General features: G+C 45.7%; 1 protein-coding gene and 1 long non-coding RNA gene across 4 annotated transcripts in view; both read left to right on the forward strand.

Annotated features, from left to right (window-relative positions):
- Positions 1-26,877, forward strand: part of LOC126546058 (G-protein coupled receptor dmsr-1-like) — a 1,011,142-nt gene that overhangs the window by 12,649 nt on the left and 971,616 nt on the right. The window lies entirely within an intron of this gene.
- LOC140216805 (uncharacterized) lies at positions 2,062-5,927 on the forward strand. The gene is made up of 2 exons (XR_011893501.1): positions 2,062-2,744; positions 5,756-5,927. It is a non-coding gene; the product is annotated as an uncharacterized lncRNA (long non-coding RNA).

Raw genomic sequence — 26,877 nt, forward strand, 5'->3', positions numbered from 1 at the left:
CTATAGACGGTCTATAGACGGTCTATAGAAAAAAGTTGATAAGGTGTTTGTTTCCTTTTTGTCTACTTCCCCTCTATAGAATACCTACAGACGAAAGTCGACACAGTCTCTATCTATATTTTCCATACTTTGTCTATAGACTTTCTATAGACGAAAGTCGATAGGCTTTCTATTTCTTTGTGTCTACTCGTAGTCTACAGACGGTCTATAGAAAAAAGTCGCTAAGGTGTTTGTTTCCTTTCTGTCTACTTCCCCTCTATGGACTACCTATAGACGAAATTCGATACTGTTTCTATCCATTTTGTCCATACTTTGTCTATAGACTTTCTATAGACGAAAGTCGATAAGGTTTCTATTTCTTTTTGTCTACTCACAGTCTATAGACGGTCTATAGAAAAAAGTCGATAAGGTGTTTGTTTCTTTTGCCTACTTCCCCTCTATGGACTACCTATAGGCGAAAGTCGATACAGTTTCTATCCATTTTGTCCATACTTTGTCTATAGACTTTCTATAGACGAAAGTCGATAAGGTTTCTATTTGTTTTTGTCTACTCGCAGTCTATAGACGGTCTATAGGAAAAAGTCGATAACGTGTTTGTTTCTTTTTTGCCTACTTCCCCTCTATGGACTACCTATAGACGAAAGTGGATACAGTCTCTATCTATTTTTGTCCATACTTTGTTTATAGACTTTCTATAGACGAAAGTCGATAAGGTTTCGATTTCTTTTTGTCTACTCGCTGTCTATAGACGGTCTATAGAAAAAATCGATAAGGTGTTTGTTTCTTTTTGTCTATTTCCCCTCTATGGGCTACTTTTAGACCAAAGTCGATACAGTGTCTATCTATTTTTGTCTATATACTTTGTATATAGACTTTCTATAGACGAAAGTCGATAAGATTTCAATTTCTTTTTATCTACTTGCAGTCTATAGAAAAAATTCGATAAGGTGTTTGTTTCTTCTTTGTCTATTTCCCCTCTATATGGACTACCTGTAGACGAAAGCCGATACAGTTTCTATTTATTTTTGTCCATACTTTGTCTATAGAGTCTCTATATTATGGACAATATAGTCGACAAGGTTTCTATTTCTTTTTCTCTACTCCCGGTGTATTGAATATGTATAGAAGAAAGTCGATAATTTGTAATTCCGAGTTCCCATACCCCCCGCCCTCTGCGAACGCGATGATATGGCACTGGTTCATGCACGACGGCACCGCAACTCCGGCGCGGCGGGCAAACCGTGCAGACTGCTAGTCTGCGTTCGGTGCAGCTGCCCCGAACGAGGATCGCGGCGGAGCAGGCACCGTCCGAGTCACCAAGGTCTTCCAGGCACCCGAAGGCCCTAAACCTGGCTGCTTCCCGGACGTACACTTCGCGAAGACCAGGTGGTGAAGGTCAGATGGTGATAATGTGGCAAAGGTGGTGAATAAGTGGCGAAAGCCGGCAGACCAGGTGGTGAATTCACCACCTGGTCTTCCTCTGAGTTGTCGTGGTCTTGCATGTCTATAGATTAACAATAGACAAACATCGTTAATCTGGGCCCAACCCGTGTACGCTGTAACCAAGCGCAGGTACCGGTGGATAATACGTAGCTGCGTTTGATATAAGCCACTGAAGTTGTATACTGCTGAGATTGCTGTAGAGCCTATTTGTAGACATTAGTATACACATAGTGTATACCTCCGCATTTGTTGACCACATGATATCATCTACGTAGCCGCTCTCGGCAATCCCAAGACAGTCTTCACAGTTGTCGCATCACTTTTGCGGCAGTAGAATAAAGTAAGCAAAACGCCGATCCAATTGTTATAATAAATGTTATGAACGCCAGCTTCAGCTACAAGTGGATTCCAAACAGGCATCAAGCTAACAACAAATACACTCGTAATGTTTGTAGCTGACAACGCGGACTTTGTGAATGTGCGATGAACCGATGTCGCGCATGTGGTCTTCGCGTTGTGTGTCGTCCGATTCTCGGATACATTTCACATTGTCTTCATATCTCGGCTGCGTCACTAACATCGGGCGGTTTTTTGTTGATTGATATCCTGCGCTATAAACCTATCAAAGTTTCTCATTCACTTAAAATAGGTGCCAAATTCTCTGAGCCCACCCAGTATTTCGCCGGCGGTATGCCTGCGCAGCCACGCATATGAGTACCTCAATGCTGTACTGATTGCTTTGACCTATCATCGGAACAGAAAATTAGCACTAACATACGTGCGGGCATCACATTTGGCGGTACGCTGGAAGATATGCTACAAGTACGCTGTATTACTAATCGACGCTGGCAATAATGCGTCTGAAACGTCTGAAGGGCCCTGTAACGGCTTTTACAAACAGCGCATTCATGTTAGCGTTCCAGTCTCATACGATAGCCCACAGCGTTTGTCATACAACCTACCAGCGCATTTCCTTCGTCCATGAAAAAAGATGAATAGTGGTGTTAAAGATGAATAAGCCACCCGTTCCGGCGCGCATGGCGCGCAGAGAGAGAGAGAGAGAGAGAAAGAGAAAAAAAAAATGAAGGAGGAAAAGGCGCTCACACTCCTCCGAGCGCGCACGCCCTCGCGCGCGGAGCTCCTGCGCATGCTCGGAGCTCTTGCGCATGCGCGGCGGTGCGCCGTCTCAACGAGTGCGCCAGGCACGTAAACGGTTGTACCGGTGTGCGGTGTATGCCTGAACGTCGGTGTCTGTGTATGCGTGTCATCTTTGTGGCATCACACGTCAACTACACTGAACGGTAAGCTTTAGCAAAGACGTTTTGCGTCAATAGCTTATGATTATGTGAGCGCATCTCTTAGCGCGAAGCGGCTGCATGTAGCGCAGGCGACTCGGGTATAGTGTCGGTTTGTCGTTGACATGGTTTGATAACGCGCTCTTGTTCTCGCTTCTACTATACGGAATGTTTTACGGCGAGCGATCGCTCGGGCTTGTTGATTTTAGCATTATAGTTTACGTGCGTAAAGAAGGACGTACACCATGTTTTAACTTGATACTGTATGTTGTGTATGTTGTGTATGTTGTGCATTGTGTATGTTGGGCAGCCAGTGCGGTAGATCTAATTTCGTGGCGCTTGATCCGGCCGCGATGAATGCTGCGCCGCATGTCTAGTGAAATTCTCGTGACACGCTTTACGTATATATCTCGAAATTGTGTTAGCATCAAGAATGTTCAGACAGACACGTATAGTTGAATAACTGCTAACGTACTCGAATGAAAGGCCGTGTTTGCGGGGCATGCATCAGCAGTGTGTGCGCTGCCGTTTTCGCATCGTTTGGGAACTTACCGCAAGTTAATTTTGGGAAGTTACCGCAAGCAAAACACGAGACTTGAAGAAATATCAAGCAAAAATCTCTAATTCACCCAATCTATTTATATGCAACCACAAACGCTTTGGAGCATCAAACCTGCGATAAGCTCAGTCACTTGCAGCTTCGCAACTTAGCCGAAAAAATTGGAGAACACTAAATTAGTCGTTCCGGGAAGCACCTTTACACGTTTCAAACTGAAGGCATTGCGTTTGACGGTAGTTGGAAGATTTTTTTTTGTCTCTTTTTTTAAACAGTTTAGCAGCAGAAGTTATCTTTCGAGCTATATGAAAAGCGTTAAGCGCCTTTCGATGCTTCGGCGTTATGCAGTTTACGTGCTCTTAATCACTAGGCAGCTGCTGGCGCAGATTCGCATTGTGCCAGTCGTGCATGGTATGAAGCCCTTGTCGTGTGTAATAAGTGTTCCGGTTTTCATTACTGTTGCATGTAGTGCCGTCGTCTTGGACAGACTGCATACTATATGCGCTGTACAAAAGAAAAAAGAGCCAGATTATCAATTTGGTGGTCTTTTCTTAGTAGATAACGCACAGATTATTCAAATAATTCAGTGGACATTGCATTTGTTCTACCCTTATCACCACGCCTAAGAGATTGTAACATGTTTTAGTTGCTAAGTAACCTGATCAGTACGCCCCCATTCATGTGCATTCTACTGAAAGTGTGGCAAATGTATTCATCTCGAAGTATGAGAAAAGAGACATTGCAGACTGTTCTAAACGGAAATAAATTGCAAATGTTAACGTGATTGTTCAAAAGTGCAGTCAGTATGCTGAGCATGTTCGTTCGGCACGGGCATATTGCATTAACACCTGAAAAATGTGCACAGTCCAGCCGGGTATCTTTGTTTCAACAATTATTATTATAGGAATCGTTTGGGATTCTCGCATTTATTTTATTTTTATAAGTACACTGTGTGTCACATGAACCTGTCTTGAAACGAAACGTACCGTTGCTGGCACCGGCGACCATTACGGTTGTCTAACTGCTTATCACACTGTAATATAACGAAACATCATAATGGTACTGATTAATATTGCCATGTAGTCTTTAGTCAGAGAAACAAAGTTAAACTAGAGGCATAAGTGATGAGAGCAAATTATATAAAAAACTACTATTGAACCGTAAAAATATCTCATTGTATAGTTTTCGCTCACATTGTTGCATTTGTTTTACGTGTGTCTCTGTGTCTTCCGTGCTGTACTCGTGTGGCCATCAATTAGGAACTTGCCGAAGCCCTTGTCAGCTTTATTAAACAAGGGATTCAAGTCAGTTGCATCTAATACTACATATCAAGTGACCGACGTGTTATTCGTTTTATCTAAATATTATGGACTGGCAGTACTTGGCAAGCATTAAACCACAATATTTTTTTTATTGCACTTAAGCTGCAGGCGTCATAGATTGCCAGAAAATTTTCATGAAAACAGCCAGGGAAGGCTTGGAAAAAGATCGGGAAATCTTAAAATGGCCACATAGGTATGCTGTCTTGTCATATGTCATACAACGTTACCAGAGAATCTCTGTGTTAAATATATTTTTAAAACCTTTCACTTCATAAAAATTGAGGGAAATTGGTCCTATTTATTGAAAAAAAAAAGAAAGTCAAGCATACTGACAAGGCATTTCTTACTCAATATGTTTTTTTTGCGTTAACGTCCTGAACCTCGATAGCCTAGAAAAAAATTTCATCTTTCAAAGCACCTTAAATAATTTACTGTGATAGAATTCATTCGAACTATCTTATCAGTTCTGTTTCCTAGGAGGTGCATATCTGTCGTGCCATGACACAAAGTGCTCGTGTGGTATTTCGGGTGCTCATGTGGTATACCTAACTTGGAAACCTGTTAGCATGCCCAAGAGGCCTCATTACCTGTAAGAAATTAAGTGACCATATCAATACAATCAACCCATCTGCCTTCTGTTGAAGTTATGGCCAATGACCATTCATTTAAAAGTATGAGAAAGACATTTAAATGTGTATTAAGCAAAATAAATTACAATCTTAGGCATGATACTGTGAATATTCCAGTCACGTCTTCTGAAAATATCCCTCTGCACGGGCATACTTAACTACCAGCCAAAAAATTGTACAGACAGCACAACTGGGTAACGTTTCAGCAATAAATATAGAGACCATTTGGGATAAGTACATTAATGCATCATATATGAACTTGTCATAAAAGGGAACATACTGTTGCTGGCACGAGCAGCAGTTGTGACTGTTTAATTGTTCACCATACCATGCAATAAAACATTGTATAAAGGTACTGATTTGTATTGACAAGCAGCCCTTAGTCATAGTTAAACCGCATTAAGTATTGACTTAGATGGTTTGAGCAAATATATTAAGCTGCTTAATGAACATACAAAGAATACACACTTGTTATTTTTGCCTCATATTGCTGCATCTACTTATTTGCAGCATACACCTGCAGCACCTTTGGGACTAATGACACAAAGGTCAAGGCCAGCCTGGCGACCATGCTTGCCAAGGAGTAGTGTAAATATGTAATCTGTTTCCATAATTAGCATAAGACATGAATTTAAGGAATTCATATATTATATCGAGCAATAAAAACGGTTAATGCATTGCCGGTGCATTTGTTTTATTTTTTTTGCACTGCATGATTCAACACTATATAAATTCTTTCTGTTTATGCAACATATATGAAAGTACAGCTGGTTCAGGAGCATTATTAATCTGCTAACGGTAATGCATAAGTGCAGATGAAAAGGAACAGGTGCACATGCATAAATACATTCAAAACGTTTTGCTACCGCATGTAAAGAAAAATGTAAACTAACTTGTAAAAAAAAAAACTAGTAGGTAGCCGCTATGGAGTTATGGCCTTATACACTCTTTGTAGACTTGTCTATAAAATGTCTGTGTCTATAGAGTGTCTGTAGATTAATGAAAATGCATGTTTGTTGACAAATGTCTGCAGAATGTCATAGAAGAAAGTGTATCGGATTATAAAGTTCTGTTTTTGTAGACTGAAGTCTATAGAATGTCTATAGACTATCTATATACATTTGTCTATAGACATTCCATAGACTTCAGTCTGCAAAAGTAGAAGTGTATATATAGTTCTACTTTTGTAGACTGAAGTGTATAAAATGTATACAGACAAATGACATCTATAGACATTCTATAGACTTCAGTTTACAAAAGTAGAACTGTAAGCCTATACACTTGTCCATCGACATTCTGCAGACAACTGTCTACAAACATGAATTTTAATTAATCCATAGGCACTCTATAGACTCAGACTTTTTATAGACTAGTCCATAAAAAGTGTATGGCCATAAGTCTATTGACAGTCTATAGGCTCAGACTTCTTATAGACTAGTCTATAAAATGTGTATGGCCATAAGTCTATAGATAGTCTAAAGACTAAGACTTTTTATAGACTAGTCTGTAAAAAGTATGGCCATCAGACTATAGACTGTCTATATGTAGTGTATAGACAGTCTATAGACTCAGACTTTTTATAGACTAGTCTGTAAAAAGTATGGCCATAAGTCTTTAGACTGTCTATATGTAGTGTATAGACAGTCTATAGACTCAGACTTTTTATAGACTATTCTATAAAAAGTGTATGGCCATAAGTCTATAAGCGGTCTATAGGCAGTCTATAGACTCAGACTTTTTATAGACTAGTCTATAAAAAGTGTATGGCCATAAGTCTATAGACCGTCTATAGACAGTCTATAGACTCAGACAAGTGTATGGCCATAAGTCTATAGACAGTCTATAGACAATCTATAGACTCAGACTTTTTATAGACTAGTCTATAAAAAGTATGGCTATAAGTCTATAGACTGTCTATAGACAGTGTATAGACTGTCTATAGACTCAGACTTTTTATAGACTAGTCTATAAAAAGTGTATGGCCATAAGTCCATAGACTGTCTATAGACTAGTCTAAAGAAATGTCTATAGACAGTCTATAGACTCCATAGACAAATGTCTATAGACTGTCTATGGACTTTCTATAAAAATTTTTGTAAGGGTTAGCATAACGCCGGTTCCAACGCTCGGCGTCGCGCCGACTGCGCGGGCATTAAAAGCAATATCATTCGAGGGGCTGGGATGCCTCCGATGCCCAAGGAAGAGGCAAAGATCGTCGTGCGGCCCAGGGGAGGCCCGTGTATCAGCAAGTGTGGACCTACCGCAGTCGCCGACGCCATATGGCAGGCTGTCGGGCTTGATTCGGCGTCGCGGGACACCGACACGATGTGTCCCAACATTCAACAAAACATAATGGTGATCAGCACACCAAACAGGGACAATGCTGCACGCTACGTCGGCATCGAGGGCATCTCTGTCGCCGGTCAATGTTTCGAGGTGAGCGCTTACGAGGCCGCCCCCCACTACACGTGCAAGGGGGTCATCCGAGGCGTCTCCCTTACCGATGCGCCCGCGGCGATCGACAAAAAACTCGTCAACCCGAGAAATCCCAGGGCGCTGGGCGCCAAAAGAATCAAGAACACCGGCACCGTGGTGGTCCTGTTCGAGGGGTAGTGGGCCCGGCGCCAATACCGAGGCTGCTCCGGCATCTCGTAGCAACCCGCCCACAGAGCAAGCTAGAGACGCGGAAGTCATTCGCTTACGCAAAGAAAACAACGACCTCAAGAACACGATCAAGAGGATAGTTAGCGAAATGGCAGAGATTAGGAAACTCGTTTCGAATGTGTCGGGTAACGGTGCGTCAGTCACGGCCACCGAGACTCCAATCCCAGCTCCGGTAGACGGTACTGCGACGTCCTCCAAACGCAGGGCAGTACTCAAACAAACATGCGAATGGGGAGCATTGTCTGCAGAAGTCAGCGAGATTGAGCAAAGTCTCATTGGGCTGGTAGACGACCTCAAACAGGTCACCGCTAGCGTCGCTTGCCTCAGGGATAACGTTCGCCAAATTCAGGTTGCGCTCGGGGACCCCAACAGGGGCCTCGGAGCTCTCGCAGATCGCATCGACGCCATTGAGGCGAGAATGGCTTCATCCGCCTCCGTCGTTCAACCGCTAACCGTTCCCGCCATACTAAAGGAAGCAACACTTCATTATCCCTCCAGCGCGGCGACAGGAGGTCCCGTTGTTTGCGCAGGCCTAACTGCCCCGTTAGGTGGTAGTCCGTCAGGTCAGCCATAATGGATAGATCCAAAGAGAGTTTTCGCATTTGGCAATGGAACTGCAGAGGGTATTCTAACAAAAAGCCCCTCTGCAGCAGTTGTTCAGGTCTTTCGCTGCGAAACCTCAGGTCATTGCTCTCCAGGAAATATTAATCTCCACCACCTCGCTCCAGGGCTACAGGGCTGTGTCGGGCCCGCCCGGGGGGCGAGGGATTTGCACCTTGATCGATAAACGGCTAACTCATATCACCCACGACCTCAAGCTGGCGAGTGGTAGAATCGAATATGTCATGGTTGAGATCCTGCTCGACGTTCCGCAGCTGAATCAGCGCAGAAACAGCGTGTTCGTCCTCAATCTATATAGCAACCCCAGAGACTCGCGCCAGCAGTTCAAGACCATCCTCATGAAGGCGACCGACTTGGCCGGCCTTCGACCCTTGGTCGTCGTCGGTGACTTCAACGCACCACATGGCATCTGGGGTTACGTCTACGACACTACCAAGGGGCGCAACCTGTGGCAAGACACCAACGAGATGGACCTCACTCTGGTCACTGACAAGAATTTTCCTACGCGCATCGGCAACTCCGTCACCCGGGACTCGACACCCGACCTCGCCTTCGTGAGGAACGTCGAGGACGTGGGTTGGGAGAACACCGCCAAGGAGTTCGGCAGCGACCACTACATTCTCGAGACCAACTTCAAGGTGTCTCAGAGTAGGGCCAGGGAATTCACGTTCATCGATTGGGACCATTTTCGCAAGATTCATGAAGAACCCGGGAGAACCAGGGCACCCGCCACTCTCGAATAATGGTGTGAAAGCATCCGGAACGACGCTTCCGCGGCCACCAAGAAAGGGGAAACAGATCTCGACGTCGAGCCGATGGACAGCAGACTCGCCCACCTGATCGAGGCCAAAACTGCCGTGCTCCATCGATGGGAGGGTAAAAGGCTCAATCGCAGACTCCGAAAGAAGCTTTCGGAGCTCAACAAGGTCATCGATGACCACTGCAAGGCGCTATGCCAGCAGCAGTGGGACGAGCTCTGCGAATCCATCGACGGACAGATGCGCAACGGCAAATCCTGGGGTATGCTGAAGCACCTTCTCTACGAAAGTGGCTCGAAGTCAAATCAAAGGCATACGTTGGCCCGGGCCCTTCACGAAGCCACCAGGTCTCACACGGTCGATGAACTCGTCGCAAAACTAATACAGAAGTACCTGCCTGTCCGTCGCCACGGAGATCCGTCGACCCAACTTCCGGACTACCGAGGCCCTCCACGCCCCGAGCTGGACGAAGGCTTCTCCATTGCCGAGGTCAGACAGGCCATCTTCGCGCTCAAGCGCAAGTCTGCGCCGGGTCCGGACGGAGTCACCAACAGAATGCTGAGAAACCTCGACGACATGTCGATTGTCTTTCTGACTGACAAGATAAGCGAGTCCTGGAAGAGCGGCATTGTACCTGCAGAATGGAAGACGGCCTGCACGGTGCTCATTCCCAAGCCCGGCAAGGCCCCGAACATAGAAAACTTGAGGCCGATTTCTCTGACCTCCTGCGTCGGCAAGGTAATGGAGCGCGTCGTCCTCAACAGGCTTAACGGGTACCTCAAAGACAACGAGGTTTACACGTACAACATGATCGGCTTCCGCGCCGTACTCTCAACGCAGGATGCCATGATACTAATCAAGCATCAGATTGTGGATGGCCGTTCCAGAGACGTCAAGGCTTTGCTCGGTCAAGACCTTCGTTTCAGACCTTCATCGTCAAGACCATTTCAGGCCTGGGTCTCGGTTCCAGATTCCACAGCTACGTCAGCTCTTTTCTAACTGACAGGAAGGACAAGCTTCGCATTGGAGACTTCCGCTCCGAAGATGTGCCCCTCGGAGGGCGGGGCACTCCTCAGGGCGCCGTCATCTCCCCAACACTGTTTAACATCTGTATGATTGGTCTTTCCGAGAGGTTGGCGCGCGTCGAGGACGTCAAGCACACCATCTACGCCGCTGACATCACAATATGGTGCTCTCGCGGCTGCGAAGGCAGAGTCGAAGAAGCCATGCAGGAGGCGATCGAGGGGATCGAGGAGTATCTCCGCCCCACCGGACTTCGATGCTCCCCCGGCATGTCGGAGCTCCTACTTTACAGAAAAGAGAAGGGAGGCAGACCCAAAGATTGGAAGCCAGTCTCCGAAAGCAGCATTAGACTTCGAACATGTGACGGGGGGATGATACCCAGGGTCGACGTTATTCGGGTCCTGGGCATGTTTGTCGAAATCAACGGGGGGAACGGAACTGCTCTCCGCAAGATCATCGCAAAGACGGTCAACGCTTTCGGCCTCGTTCGCAGAATCGCAAACCGGCATCGAGGAATGAAGGAAAACAATCTTCTCAAGATGATCAATACCTTCGTACTGTGCCACTTCACGTACACGATTTCTATGCACAACTGGCTCAGAGCGGAGCGAGACAAGCTCAACGTTCTTATCCGCAAAATAGTCAAGATGGCTCTAGGGCTACCCATCAGGACCCATACCGAGGATCTCTTGAAGCTGGGGGTACATAACACCACCGAGGAGATTGCCGAAGCCCAAGAACGTGCGCAATTCAGTCACCTGACCACCACAGCGGCAGGTAAACGCATCCTCGAAGAGCTGAGTTACCACCCTGCGGAATTCCCGATTGTCAGTACCCCGATCCCTAGGTGCATTCGAGACAAGTTCGTAGTGGCCCCTGTGCGCCGACACGTCCATCCCGTCCACAACGAGGGTAGACGCAAGGCCAGAGCAGCAGCCATCCTCAAACAGATCAAGCAACACGACATTAGAGCAAGCTTCGTCGACGCCGCGGAGTACAGTGACGGGAAGACCTTTGCCGTCGTTGTGGTCGACTCGAGCGGAACGATTTCCAATAGCGCCTCGATTCGCACTTCAGACCCCGGAGTCGCCGAGCAAGTCGCCATTGCCCTCGCCCTGCTAGACGGTCGTGGGTCCGAAATCTATAGTGATTCATAAACGGCAGTTAGGGCTTTTCAGAAGGGTTGCATCGCCAAGGAAGCTGTTCGTCTTCTTAGCGGCTCGAGTCCACATGCTCTCACAAACCATTCAATTCACTGGTTTCCTGCTCACGTAGGATTGGTCGAGAGTGCTCCCACGAACCTCAATGAGTCTGCCCACGAGGCTGCGCGTGACCTCACCGACCGCGCTTCCTCTATAAGGAGCACTGACTCCCCTCCTCTCTACGGTCACAGGGACACTCCCGCTACTCACAACGAGATTATTAAATATTTCTACATGTCCAGAAGGGTCTTTCCACCCCCTCACCCCAAGTTGAATAGGGCGCAAGCCGTTTCGCTTAGGCTTCTACAGACCAGCACATATCCGTGTCTGTCCGCTCTCCACGAGGCTTACCCCGACGTGTATAGCGACGACGCCTGCCCGTCCTGTGGCCAGACCTCCACTCTACCTCAGATGCTCTGGGAGTGCGGGTCGACATACCCGAAGTTCATCAAGGAAGACTGGGACTCGCTTCTGCGTAGCCCCGCTCTAGAAAAGCAAATCCTGGCCGTCCGGCGTGCCCGCGACCGGGCCGGTGGGCTAGACCTGCCGGTCCCGACGTGGGACTAGCCGGGTGCGCGACGAGTTCGCGTCCTCGCCGGACCAGCAATAATGTTTATTCACTCACTCACTCACTCACTCACTCACTCACCGACCAGCTGCAATACATATATATATTCAATACGCGATTGCTCGTCCGTATGTACGCTGGCGTTTATTGAAGTACCAGCAGGAAGAATTGTTAAGTGGTGCACTGACCTTGGAGGAAATTGCTCATATTACGTTACGCGAGGCAGACAGACGTAATCAGAGTAAAACGAACATCCACACTGGATTTTAATAGCTCATCGTAAAGGCAGCATAATGCCGCTCTACTCTTCCTCACTAATCTGCACAAAGGTAGCATAGGCTACCCCTAGAGTAGTGCATTGAACGAGCCCAGGAGGGAACCAGCCGTGGCAGATTTATATCGTTAAATAGCAGGCAAGTGTGTGAACGCACTTTGTGTTTTCCTCCGTGTATTTCGGCGTGCTCTGCCTATCTAGAGCGGTGGCATTTGCGGGGCCTCGATGTTGTAGTATAGGTGTGGTATACAACCGGCGACGCCGTCGCACGCACAATGACGGTGTAGGCAGGAAAAAAGTAAGCTCAGGTTCTTCTTTGTCATCGCGCCTGGCACGGGTGGAATACGGGAGCTCCGGGCCGCGCATAACCACTACGCGTAAACCCCCACACCCGCTTGTTCGTTTTTGCGGTATACAACAATATTGGGGCTTGATGAAATTGGCTTGGCAGCTTGCGCCGCGGACTTTATTCTCCAGCGATTGAAATGGACAGCCGCGGAAGCCTCTTCTCGAGCACCTGCCAAATTAATTTTCGTAATAACGGGGTTGCTGATGTTGTCGTGGCCTAATCGACACGACAGATCCCCAGTTCCAGTGCAGGCTCTGCTGTATTAGTGTTGGTGGAAGGTGGACCTGTAATTGAAAAAAAAATAAAGGTATTATGCGAACAGATGGCCCAGGAAAAAAACAGAGGTGGGGAGCTTGATATGGAATGTGTGGAGTGGTCTGTAAGCTGCCCCAGGAGATGCACATCTGAGGAACATCTTATAGATGTTAAGAAAAGACTTTGCGCATTTATGTTGGCCGCGGAAAGCATAGCCTATCTACAGGTGACTTATTAAGTCAGTTCACATTACGCATCGCACCAACAATCTTGTAATTTTCATGCCAAGAGAAGTTAGGCATCATACGAACGCAAGGCTTTTGTTTCTACGCACAATTTCGCGTGAAGAGGCCTGAGCATGCTACAGAAGGAACACCCCGATGAGTAAATGATGTGGCCAGCGGTCTCCACACATATTGTAATGGTCGCACATGCCGGCACCAGCAATTTTCGTAAGCAGTGAATAAACCTTTTTATTGAAATTACACTAAAACAAATCTACGCTTATGTAAGCGTGCGTTTGCAGATTTTTTACACGCTTAATCTAAGCGTGATATTTCCCCGCGCTAACGGATCACACCTGGTAGGAGTGATCAGCGATTCCTCTTCACGCTTAGCAGACGTGATAAGGACCCCTGTTCCCACGCTTATTGTGGCGTGACGAATCTCCACGCTTAGAGAGGGTTCCCGAAGTGGCAAGGGGGATAGAGTGAGGAGCATGCCCCATCCCTGCTCGCCTCTTTTCTGCATGCGTTGGCAGCAACGAAGAAGCACCGGCTCTTGTCGGCTTGGGCGCTTGGGTCGCTTCTCTGAAGCGAGCATTGCCCACCAAGTTCTTCGCAGTCCTCTTCTTTAAATTCTGCTTCGACGGCGCAGACTGTGACCAACCAAGACGCTATGACAGGGACAGCATGCCGGCGAAGTAGAAGCTGAGTATGCTGCAGACAGATTGCGGAAGACGCTCCCACCGGTGACACGGAAACTAATCCACTAAGAAGGGGCGTTGCAAAGCCCTGGCACGTTTCATAGACGCCAGGGAATGTAAAACGTAAACGAGCCCCTCGGTATCTCCTTGCCCGAAAGGAGGAATGCCCTCTGATCCGTGCTCTGCGGTACCGGGCGTTCGAAGATAGCGAGCCATGTGCAGGATAGGATGACAGGACAGAATTGCCCGCATTAAAATCGTCATGATATTGTACTTTTTCTCCGATTGTTGGGCCAAAATACCTGATAAAAATTTTTTTTCACTTACCCCTTTCTTTAAGAAAGACCAATATTCTAGGCAGCGAACAAAGTGATGCACTCATATTTCTTGCTAGGGTAAATAATTTATTCATAATATTTACTCCCAGAAATATTATACAATGAAATGTTGATGGTTAAAAACAAAACTTAGAGAGTTAAAGAGTTTTCAGATCGCTGCGAAAGCGTAGTTAGATTTAAATGCGCAACGCAGTGGACAAATCATTTAATCTTGTTTGCGTCCATATTTCTCTGCTTGTTTTTGGTTTTAGGTTGGTCGCACAATAAGTGGCCATATGCCGCCGGATATATTACATACTACATACCATAAAGGCATAAACACATCACTTGTGTCTTTTCTAGGGATGTGTCATCACTGATCTCAATGATTTCCTGCTCACAGCCGCAGATGAGGAGCCTTGTTTCCCCCCAGACAATGCATTGTCTGATAAGGTCACTTAGCACGATCTGAAAGAAAGAAAATAAAAAATAATTAAAATGTCCTAATACCAAATGTATGATACTTTAGAGGTGCAAACCTGTTTCCTTTGGATTAAATGCGGTAACAGAGACCGCTTGCTTTTCACTGCTTTTTCACTGCTTTTGCACTGATTGCACTTGTTCAGACATTTCTCCTACCGACTGCTCTTAAGATGTTGCGGTATGAAAGTTTTTAGAAGTAGGCGATATGGAAAAGATGGTAAAATCACCGCAGTGTGAAATCATGCATTGCAAGCCTGGATCGCAAGCACGCTTCTAAAGCGACGTATGAAGCCTCAGAAAATTTCAAGATTTTTAAAAGATCAGAAAGAGCCTTTTCAATTTCTGTTCATTTTCATCAATCCTACTTCCAAACCTCTATTCGCTTTCAAATGTGACCTGAAAAACAAAAGAACAATGTCAAAACGCATTTAGATGAGATGCATAGCTGTGACTGATTTTATTCCATCCTGCTCTTCATGAAAATAAATGTTAAGAATTCGAACACGACTGGCAACGCTTTCGATAAAACCTTTTATTACCTAGCAAAAATGAGCTAGCAAAACGTAGTTACGCTTACTTCCCAACCCAACGGAGATGCAAATTTTTAGAAGAATAACATTCTACGTGAACTTAACACACGTGAACTCTCACCGCGGGCATAGATCGGTTTGCATCTGGGAATCAAGAGCTGCAACGGGCGGAGTATATTCATGGTCATTGAATACAGTCACACTTCTCTTTAAAGCCCAAAATATAATATACGCGGAGGTACACTAGATAGATATGCTAATTTAGAGTGCAATTGAGGTTGCAAATTAAGCAGCACGTGTGGTTGCAACCTCGCATGCAGCGCTTCGGAGATGGAGGTTACTGTCAGTTGACAAATCGCTCACAAAATTAATAGTTTTAACTTTATAGGCAGCGGTATACTACGAGTGGCGTATGCGACAACTACACGGCATACACGGCATGCCACATTGATGCGTCACTAACAGAGTTCTAAATCATGGGAAGAAGCACATTGCAAAGTGCAGAATGGAAACTCTCAGCTTGCCACCCTTGCCTGAGGCGTAATGGCAGCGGGCACAGAGAGAACGGTGAGCTGGCGAATATATAATAAAAACAACATATGTCGTGGGAATTTGGTTCTTCAGCGCAATAAACTCAACAATTCAGAGGAATTCAGCAGCCCAGTTCAAAAAGCATGCTAAAAAAAAGCATGAGGCTCACTGCTCTCTATGTCGATAAACGCAACTGCTAGCGTGCAAGGTGCTCGCTTTCCAATAAATGTCCCACTGCGGCCAATTTCGCATCATACATCATACAAGCACATACCCGAAAACATGACAAATTGGCAGTTAGCCGCTATTTATTAAAAGCGAACCATAACTAATGTTCTTACCTGTATATTTCAATCGCCCATGAATAGAAGCTGAGGGACTGCAACGTTTCCATCATCCATATGGAAACGCTGCTCTGCAGCCGCCAGACCGCGGTGGATTTTCTCTCGTAAACTCTCGTAAACTCGGCACAGTGCACAATGTGTGCATGCACCACCCGCGTTGTACGCCGTGAATAACTGCAGAAGTGAACATTGCGATACACACTAACTCTGACAAGTACACCGGACGCTCTGTGCTCCAATCAACGAATGTCGATCGTGGCAGTCCGCCGGAAAATCCACACCAAAAATGGCCGAGCGCAGTCTTCAAAACGTCGCGGCCTCATTCAGCCTCCCCAAGAGAAGTTTCGCGTTCCCCGCAGGGTAGTGAGAATACGCAGAGCGTTGTTCTCCCTCGCGCACGCTCCACTCAGATCGCGTGATATATCACGGATCCCCTATTCGGATTTTTATGAGCGTGATGGAAAGTTCCCGCGCGAGCGCTCCGCGGGATGTTAAGCGTATGATTTGCATTTCTCGCGCGTACGCGGCTCGCTCACGCTCCTACAAGACAGAACCATGGCAGGCAGTCTTGTCCTCACGCTTACATGAAAGAATGTCACGCTTATTGTCGGTCACGTGGTGCTTGAAAAGTCATCCGCGCCTGATTTACACGCGCGTCATGCTTAAACCTACAGTTTAGCGTTATATTAAGCATGGAATTTTTCGGTGCGTAAGCTAAGAGCTAAGCAGATGATACAATCACGTTAATCCAGTAGTCATAAGGGGGCAGGAAGAGAAGGGGAGTAACTGTATATGTAAGAAACATGTCCACGCAGACGGATGGACTTTACTTTTGTGTTTCTTTCAGTATTTCCATTTCTTGAGAATAGCTGCTTCCAGTTCTTTGTTACTTGAATTTAGAGTAGCCGTTGATCGTCAAATATTTGTTAATGCTGATCTACTAAATTAACAAAGTATGGTCGCACGCTCAAAATTTGCGCGCGTAAAGATTTATGAGCGCCCAGCGAACACGCCTGTAATTGAACTACGCTGCAAAGCGACAGCCAATGCAACAACGAACTAAGAATATAAACGATATTTTACGCGTAAATCGTTTGGTGTTCGGCACCACATCCTTATGGACACTTTTGCGCGTTTATAGAATACAAACGCCGTGTTGTACAAGTAAACTGCCGCACAAGGGGGTCTCGCCTCTACTAAATGCGTGCACGAAGACATGAACTGCTGCCTGACAACAGAATTTTCATCACACTACTCGAACCTAAATGAATGATTCCCTTCACTACGTTTATTCACCTCATCTGTTTTTAACATTCGATAATGTTGTAGCTTGAGGGGAAAACTGAAGAACCACACTGAACCACAAATTAAAAAAAAAAGTTGTGCCAAATTGTGTCTGTAAAGTACGCTACCACCCTGGCTTCGCAGCCATTGAAAGAGAGAGAGAGAGAGAAAACATTTATTGTTAATGAGGTGGGGCGACTTCCTGGTAAGGGGGAACCCTTAGATCAGGGCTCCATTGGGTCGCGCCACTGCGCGTGCCCGCTGGATCAGCCGTCGCTGCTCTTGCACGTCTAAGCTGGTCAGCGCAATCTCCCAGGAGGACGGCATAGGGTTAGGGGAGTAGCGCCGAGGATGTGGGCATTCCCAGGTGCAGTGATATACTGTGGACTCTGCTACACAGTAGGGACCGTACGATGGAGATTGTGCGGGGTGGAAGAGGTCAAGCTAAAATTGACAGGGTAATAAATTAGTTTCTACCTGTCGCCACGCGACGGCACCTTCTTGGTTAAGGGAATGATATGGTGGGAGAAAGTGTCTCCTTCTATTATCTGTAACGTTGTAGAGCTTAAGTGTAGTTCAGTGGTTTTGGCGGTACGTCGTCTGGGTTGGACATATCATTAAATAGCACCCGGTTAACGAGTTCTCGGGCTGCCACATTAGCGCGTTCATTCAGTGGACTGTCGGTCATTCAGTGGACTGTGGGTCATTCAGTGGTATGTGGCTGCATTTTTTTTGCTAGCATCAACAAATGCGTCTGTTTCGTCATTTTTTTCTTCGTTGGTTCAACTCCAGATCCAACATTATTATGTATGTGCACCGAATTGTTTTGCACTGTATACCCCACTGCTGCTGCCTGTTGTAAAGGGACTAGGAACTCCGTAAAGCGGGATTGTCGCTTTTATACCGACCCCTTCAATCAACTTTTTTTGTATTGATAGGAAATAAACATTATGATTATAAGATTGGAGATAGGCGTGGCCAGCTGTTCAGACGATACGCACCCTGTGTAACGCTGTGGAGTGAAATGATGTAAGGATGCGGTGTGTGCGGAGTGTCACCATCCCTTGTGCCAAAGTTCTGCAGGCGGTTTGTGAATCAGTGACCACTGTGATGGGTCCATGCGGTGCCGGTATGGTTAAAGCGTGTACGATGGATCGAGTGATGGCAGCCTCTTCCGCAGTGCCGCTGTCCACAGTGTTGAGCATGGAGGAAGCCATCACAATGTATGTGCTTTCTAGTACGACTAGATACAGAAAGCGTTTTTGTGGGTACCGGGCCACGTCGGTATATAGGACCGGTGTGTCCGATTTCTCATCACCAAAGAGTCGAGCCAGGGCTTGCGCTCCTGCCTGCGTCCGGCCCTTATGACGGTCAGGGTGTATACCCTGGTCAGGTGTCCGGGGAATCGGGGCCACTTGAATTTTGTTTCAAATGCTAAGCGCAAGAACTTTGCGGTTTTCCTGTTGTGATTTTCTTGGTATTTGGTATCCTAGCGGGGATAGAATTAGGCATCCCGGCCTTGTTAGTTGGAGGCGTTGTAACTGGTTGTTGAGGTGACCTTCTACTTGTTCTAGGATGGTGTGCATCCCGAGTCGTAGCAGGAGCTGCGTGGACGCATGTTAGCGTAGTCCCAGCGCTGCCTTTCGTGCCGTGCGGATGAGGGTGTCCATCTGGTTCGTTTCGGTCTGGGTCAGGTTATGATATGACTGCTAATTATTATAGCTTGCACGATTCGCAGTATCGTTTTCTAGGAGTCCTTGTCGGTGGTTTGTAATGCGTTTTATCATGTGTGTGTGTTACTTGGGCGAATGTCGGCGCAGTATGTGTAGGGTATGTGTGGCCTCCCCTTGGTATTGTGTGTGAAAGCCTAGTACACACAGTCTGTCTATCCATGGAATAAGGTTGCCATTGAGATGCAATGTGATGTTTGGTGGTACATCGGCCTTATTCGTTTTTTTTTTCAATACAAGCAGGAGCTCCGACTTCTCAGCTGCGTAGTTGAGTCATGTGGCTGTTGCATACTCTTGTACTATGTTTACTGCTTCCTGCAGTGCGTCTTGAACGACGCCGTCCGACCCTGTGGTCGCCCAGATTGTTACATCATTGACATAAAGGGCGTGCAACACGTTCGAAAGTTTGTCGAGGAGCGGTGGTAGCTTTGCCATGGTGACATTGAACAATGTGAGTGAGAAAATCGAACCCTGTGGAGTGCCTCTGCCAGAAAGATTTATGATCTCTGATCGAATTTCACCTAGGCCGATGGTGGCCGCGCGATCAGATAAAAAGTCTCGAAGGTAATCATAGATGCGTTTTGCGCATTCGGAGGATGCAAGATTGTTTAGACTGAGGTCATGTGAGACGTTGTCGAAGGTCCCCTTGATGTCGAACGCCAGAATTGCTCTGGTTTGAGCTGTACCGGAGCCGTCCACAGCATCCTCCTTACGTTGTAGCAGTATGTCTTGCACAGACAGACCTGAGCGATAGCCAAATCAGGTACTCGGGAAGAATTAGTTCGCCTCGAAGTAAGGCTGGAGGCGCATGCGAACTACGTGTTCGAAGAGTTTGCGGATACATCAGGTCAGGGAAATGAGTCTGAGATTTTGTAGGGCCAAGGGTTTCTCGGTTTTCGGAATTAAGGTAATGTCGGCGTGTCACCATTCTTGTAGAAGCGTTCTGTTTTTGTTAAATTGTAATTGTAATATGCAGTGAGTTGCCAGATGGCCTGATCGTCGAAATTGCGTAAAAGAGCATAATGAATGCCATCTGTTCCGGATGCCGTGCTAGGTGTTATGCTGTGTTGGGCTGCCCCCACTTCTTCCTTTGTAATATCGACGTCCAATTGGGTTTCTTCCTCGTGTGGCTGGTCTTTGTACTCAGATCTGGGGCCTGTAGCTAAGTATTTCTGTTTCAGTGTTTTGAGGAGTGCGTCATCATCCATTTGTTCTTTGTGGATGATAGTGCGGACGGTGTTCGTTGTGTGCATTTCTGTGCGCGTTCAGTTGAGTAGTGCTCTTAAGAGGGACCACGTTTTGGATGTACTCAGTGTGCTGTCAAGGTGGCCGCAGAGGTGGTGCGAATCGTTATTAGTGATGTTGGTGGCGTATTCTGGCGCTTCTGCTGTGATCGGCGTGATTGTTTGTTTCAGCCTACGATTGTGCCGCTGCCGCTTCCATCGTTTGGTCAGGCTTCTTCGTGCAACCCAGAGGTAGAGTAGATTTCTGCCCACATCCGTTGTCTCCTCTGTTTCAGTGAGTTTGGTGGCAGCTTTAAAATCGGCTTGTAGCTGTTGTGTCCACTCGTGTAGGGAGGCCGTGTCGTGTTGAGACTTCGTACGGTTGCGCCACAAAGCGTCCAATTTGGTTATTTTTATTGCACGTTCTGGGGTGCGTGTGCTCACTAGTTGGACTTCTGTGTCTATAATTCTGTGGTTTACTACCCAGATTCTTTATTAGGTTGTTGAATATCGTGCTCTTTCTAGAGCGCTTGGAGCGGAGCGTGTCTTATTTCTTCCACTAGCTATAGCTGGTGGACGAAATAAGAAACGGGAACCACGACGTAAGGCAAACTGCAGAGTTGTATTGGGCTGCCTTGGAATCAAAGAAAATTTCCCAACAATTAGGCAGCTTCTGAACCACTCCAGAAAACTGAGCGGCTATTTACCACACTGATACTACATCTTTTTGCCGTGTACACATGGAGTACATGTGGGAACTTGGTTGAACCGATATGGGATGATACAAGAAAAATAAAATCCGCCCAGTGATGCGAAAAATAAATGCGACGATAGGCTTTGACTAACCACTCAAATGCCTATGAAAAGTCACTATATGTGTATTGGCACTTGCAATACTGCGCAATCCACTGCATGTAGTACAATGCAGTGCATGTAATGCAATTTATTGTAGTGTACTAATGTAATCTAGCGTGTAATTAAAGTAACGCAATGTAGTATAGTCCATAATGTACAATAAACCATTAAGACATGCAAAAGTACACTTGTCAATTGAGCATGTACGAATGTTTGCCAAGTGAAATATGGCAGATGAGCGTAACATTCACTTTTTTAGGGAAAAAAATTACCCCGCAGGAAATAACATGTCGTTTGCGATTCTTTAGAACTTTAAGTTCAGCCGCATGGCAAGCAGCTCCTCGAGTTCCAAGAGAAAGTGTTGGGTGTTATTTATTTGCACAAATCATTATGTTCTTTTCTTTATTTAAAAAAGTTTAAATTTTCTTTTCATTTCTCTTTGAGACGATCCTACGATAATTCGATCCCTATCTCCACTTACAATCTCCAAAAGGAAGGCTTCTTTGCGACGACAAGTTAAATTACAGCGCAAGCTTCGAAACCGATGCGCTTGAATTACTGTTTATCGATATATCGACTGCCGAAACTCACTTGATGAAACACATTCGCGTACTTTTTTTCTTTATTCCGCCTTTTTCGATATTACGAAGGAGCCGATCAACATCCCTATCCATAGCAAGTGAATTATGGTCTTTGCAAGCGATGCTATCCTTTCTTTAGCTTACCTCTCTCTCGTTATAGGTAGCTGTTGAAACGCGCCGGATTTTCTTTATGTATGCACACAAACACAAAAGGGCAGACAGGTTGGCTTTGTGCTCACTCTATGTCGACAACTCAAAGGGGCTGCTTTCTAGCCACAAAAATAAGGGTGTCCCCGTTTCAGCTTGATGAAATTCTCCTTTTCTAACCAAATTTGACGGTATTTACACGTACGGTCACAGCGACTATCGTTTGTTTCTCATGGCTTTGAAAGCCGAAGATGAAGTACGCTAACTGAAAGTAAAGCACAAGAAAAATCAGTAAGGCTTTAACCCGTCCCTGTTGTAAATGCATGACTCTATGAAGAAGTAAGAAAAACGGAATTTAACATACGACACAAAACGCGGTGGAGGTGAAATTTGCCTAGCGTCATTCTTGAGCTGGTCGATATCGGCATGGAATGGGTTCTTGTTTCCGTGCTCGACTTATGGACGTGTAGACAAGGGCAAATAACCGTGCACCAGACCCATTCCTATTCACATATATAGACACGGTAACACCCCCTTTGCCGGGGTCGTTTTCTTTTCTTTGTTTTTCTCCCGGTCTTGGTCGCTTCACGGCTTCAGGACTAAGTTGGAAAGAAATTTCACGAATGCGGAATCATCGACCACGAATAGTTGGAGTGTAATCGTGAGAAGGAATACGGGGCGAAAGAAGTATGGGTCGACTGCTCTACACCAGTGCGCGTTTTATTGCTAGTTTTCCATCAGCGTGAAGAAATTCCTGGTAGTTTTCGAGAGGATTCTCAAGTTGTTGCGTACATGAGGGAAGCGTTATTTCGCTGCCTCTGTTGCCACGTCCTGACGTCTGAGTACAAGTTGGCGCAGGTGCTCGGCCCGGCGACCGACCAACAAACTGCAGTGTCATGAGCAATGCAGCTTTCTTTGACGAAAACAAACGTGTTCCGCTAGCGGCACCTTGACGATTTAAGAATGTGCCGTGGAGCTATTCGTCAAATTCAGGGTGTTTACTTTTTTTAAATGCAATATTTTCAACCTAAAAAGAAATGATGAAAAACAAGGTATCAGGAACTGAAATATTTTAAGTAACTTAGTAAGAACCCGAATGGATCTAGAAAGAAAATAAGTAGGGTGCACGTTTGCAAGTCAAAAATATCCGCCCGGACGTGAAACTACAAAGCATTTGTTACACCAAACCCCCCTTCCTATCCTCCAACCAACTTACTGACAGATTCCGCAACACTGACATGGAAATTTTACAGATACAGTAGTTTCGCTCAGCCGTTATCTTGAGGCTGATTCTCTTTATATAAATGCGCAAGTAAACAACCTCTCGAATCTCACATAAATAGGATCAAGGCATAAAAGAGCGGGGCTGCCTTACCCTTTTTTTTTTTTTGCATTAAGGGCCGGTATGTGCATGTGTTTTTTTTTTTTTCTTGCACGTATAACTTTTACCTAGTTGCTCTTGTCTGTATTTTTCGTCCTACACAGCTGCGACCAGGCAAAGAGGGAAAAAAAAACGGAAGTGTGGCAGCTTCGGAAAAAATAGTTTATAATTGTTCATACAGGTAGCTTTGCATAGTTGGAAAAGCACAGAAGAAGGGGTAGAAATGGGAGACCGCGGCTCGTCCGACGGAAACAAAATAAGGACTACAAGCTTGATGTGGCCTCGAGCGGCATCCCTACCATCACTTGCATGGCTTTATAGATTGTGAAAATGTGAAAACTTTGGAATTAGACATACCCGTAGTCTTTCTGCTATTATATCATGTGTTTACAGATCATGGAGATTTTTTTCCACACTTAATTGTCCTGTATAAGGGAATAAATTCATTCGGCACGAACACCAAATGACTGTGAATGGAACGTTGCCGTGTGCCATGCCTCATAGACTTGCGTAATTCCTCTTGCTCTTTGATTTGTTTCTTCTTTGCTATTCTTGCTGTTGTTGGTGATGCTGGTGGTAGTGGTTATAGTTGTTCTTTTTAATGTCCTCCTGCCTGATGCTTGCTGAATGCGTTCACTGTGATGTATTTACTTGTTTCTTCACGCTGTCTAGGAACAACATTCTACAATCAAAATGGGTTCCCTTCCTTATTGCTCCCAATGCACAATACGCTCTTTACTAGCACATGAAAATATTGCATGTACTCTCACATACAAAATACCTTATACAACCTTAAGCATCATTGTCATCTATACGGTGCAAGAAAAGAAGTAGGTCGGGAAAGACAAGAAAATTACCTAGATATGAACTTCTGGTTGCCTACCACATACACTGACGGGAAGAAAGGGTGTTAGACAGAAATACCATTTGCAAAGTACGTGCGGAGCTTGCTCTGTGAAAGTGTATTGAAAATCGCCACGCCCACGTTGACTTGTTAAAAAGCTTAGCTGTAAGAATGCCGTCAGAATACGTAGTGCAGAAGGGCCAATAAAAAATCTCGTAGAGCTAATCTACGATTATTGCACGTATATACAAGAGTATTCGCACACGTACTTTATTCAACTTCCATTACAGCCGATTGAGTGGAGCGTGGCGGCCGTTTAGTTTCGTCGCTTCTGCAGTCAAAAGTGCGTCTCTGGAGACCTTTGAACACTCTGCGTGCGAGCCAGGCATGCACATCGATATTGTGGCAGTACGACAGCGGTGGTTCTCTATTGTTCTACTACGCACGTATTCCATATCCCTTCTTACCGGTCGGTGTGGTGCCGAGCATAGGTACTCACTTCTTTGGTGCAGGCCCGGGTTTGCATTTCTTCATTCTTTTGGCGCTGATTTTTATCGAGGCCAGTTAGACAGATGAAATGGGATAGGGCAGCCGAAGCAATGCTCTCGCATTTAAAAATTGTGGCTGAAAACATCGAAGACGACTGTCAATGTCAGCGATAGCTTTCTTATGCGACCCGCTGCATGTCCCCATGTCATCCGAAGCTGAATGCGAAACCTTATATCCGAAACCTTATGGGCACATCAATAGGTACACAAAGTGACAATCTGCCTGCTAACCACAATGCAAAATGATACCACGCCATAGTTTATCTCGTTGTAATCACAGCACCCCAGTTCAAACTCCGTACCAGCCTAGGCCTAGTATTGGGGCTACAACTTCGTTGCAATGGTTATCCATCAAGTTGCCACGCCTCAACTCAGAGATGTATTTTGCGGTTGGGGTATAAGCTTACTATATTTAAGGCTACACATACGTCTTGTGTCACCTTGGCACAGTCATTGCAGGGAGTTGACCTAGAATGGCCACATGCCAATATCACATACGCGGCATCGAGGTTGTGTATTCATGCATAACACCCGGTGGCCCAGGTTGTCTACTAGGTCAGAAAGCAGTCAGCAGCAAGTTGTCTATCGGGCACATACCCTGTGGCCCATGTGATCTGCTCGGCAAGACAGCAGCCAACCTAGTAGTGACTGAAGTTAACTCTCCTCCCATGAAAGGCCAGAAACATTTAAAAAATAACGCAAAGTGGGAGGAGGAGCTAAAGAAAGTTATCGCTTTAAAGCTAACTCGAGAGGCCAAGCTCTCGTTTGGGCCGCCGGTGAGCTACATCGCAGACAGGAAACTCATTTTTATTTGAACCTGAACGCCAACTCCTTCGTTCAATTCCGGTGCAGATGCATTTCTTTTTCCGCTGTGTCTCCGCCCTCTGCACCAATAGGTCCCCTCTCATTGATGTATACATCGTTATTTCTCTAATTGTGTTTTCATAGCGACAGTTCTTAATTTATTGAAAGTCGCCGTACGGCGTTTCGGAGCAGGAAAACTTGATCAAATATTCCGAATTTTCTTTCAATCTTCAATGCAGCGACGTAACGAAAGTTACCTTTTAGTGCTGGTCTACTTTCGGCTAAATAACAAAATTATAAATCTGTCAAAAATGGCAGTGCACATGGATACCATTTCGTCATTTTATCGCGGCTTTTATTGCATTGGGATATTTTTTAACGACCGACTAGCCGCCTTGACATGTTCCTCACTGCACGACTTGGTGTCCTACGAAATCGCCGAATTATCATATTTGAGTAATTGTCCGTCCTCCAGTGTCCGGTCACTGCACGCGCTTCCGACAAATTGGCCGCACACGGAAGGCAATTATTTATATATCCCGTACGGGCCTCTCTACATCAGTATACTAGAGGCCTCACCCTACAGTAAGGAGAAATACACAATGGCGCAATCTCTATAGCGTCGTTTGTACATAAAGTTGACGCAATCGGGTCGAACTACTTTGGTAGATAGAAAACTGTGGCCACTTAAAAAGCCGCACCAAAGTGCAAATTCTTACGTAAGATCGAATGCAGCGCGTAACAGGGAGAAAAAAATTATGCCTTCCAGTGCCAAGAGACACACTCGCGTTGCCGGGAGATACGACAGCAATGATGACGAATCAGCGAAAGTTTGCGCGTATAGCGGGAAAGGTGGCCATGTCGCCTCCTAACGCCAAATTATTGCAGAAACAGACTGCCTACGAGAAAATTCGAATTCGCGGGTATGTCCGGGTCATTGTTGCGACCAATATGGCGGCGACAAAGCTATAGTTGTTGCTGCGGGACCAAGCCGCATGGTACAGAGTCACCGGCAGTATATTTGATGAGCGGAAATGTGGTTTGCGTTTCAGCGCGATATTTTTGAACCAGCAGAATTGTGTCGAATTTTGTGAAATTACCTGGGCTCGAGTCATAGGCAATTGTTCGTTTTTTTTTTCTACTACTGGAAAGCCACGTTCCAAGAGATTTATTTTTGTCAGCGTGTGGCTTGTACTACATTTGCAGAAAGTTTCGAGCGTTGTTGTGCGTTGCGGATTATATTTAGAGATTCTGAATTCGCTTATCTGATTTTGTCTAACAAGCACATTCCCGCTACATTTAAATGGAGAGACAATGATTGTGCTCGTTGAGTGAATAAAGAAAAAAAATAATGGCCTGTCACATTTAGGCTTATACGTATGGGTGAGACA

Source organism: Dermacentor andersoni, chromosome 1 (genome assembly GCF_023375885.2).
Source record: "Dermacentor andersoni chromosome 1, qqDerAnde1_hic_scaffold, whole genome shotgun sequence".
In the NCBI taxonomy this organism is placed as follows: domain Eukaryota; kingdom Metazoa; phylum Arthropoda; class Arachnida; order Ixodida; family Ixodidae; genus Dermacentor; species Dermacentor andersoni.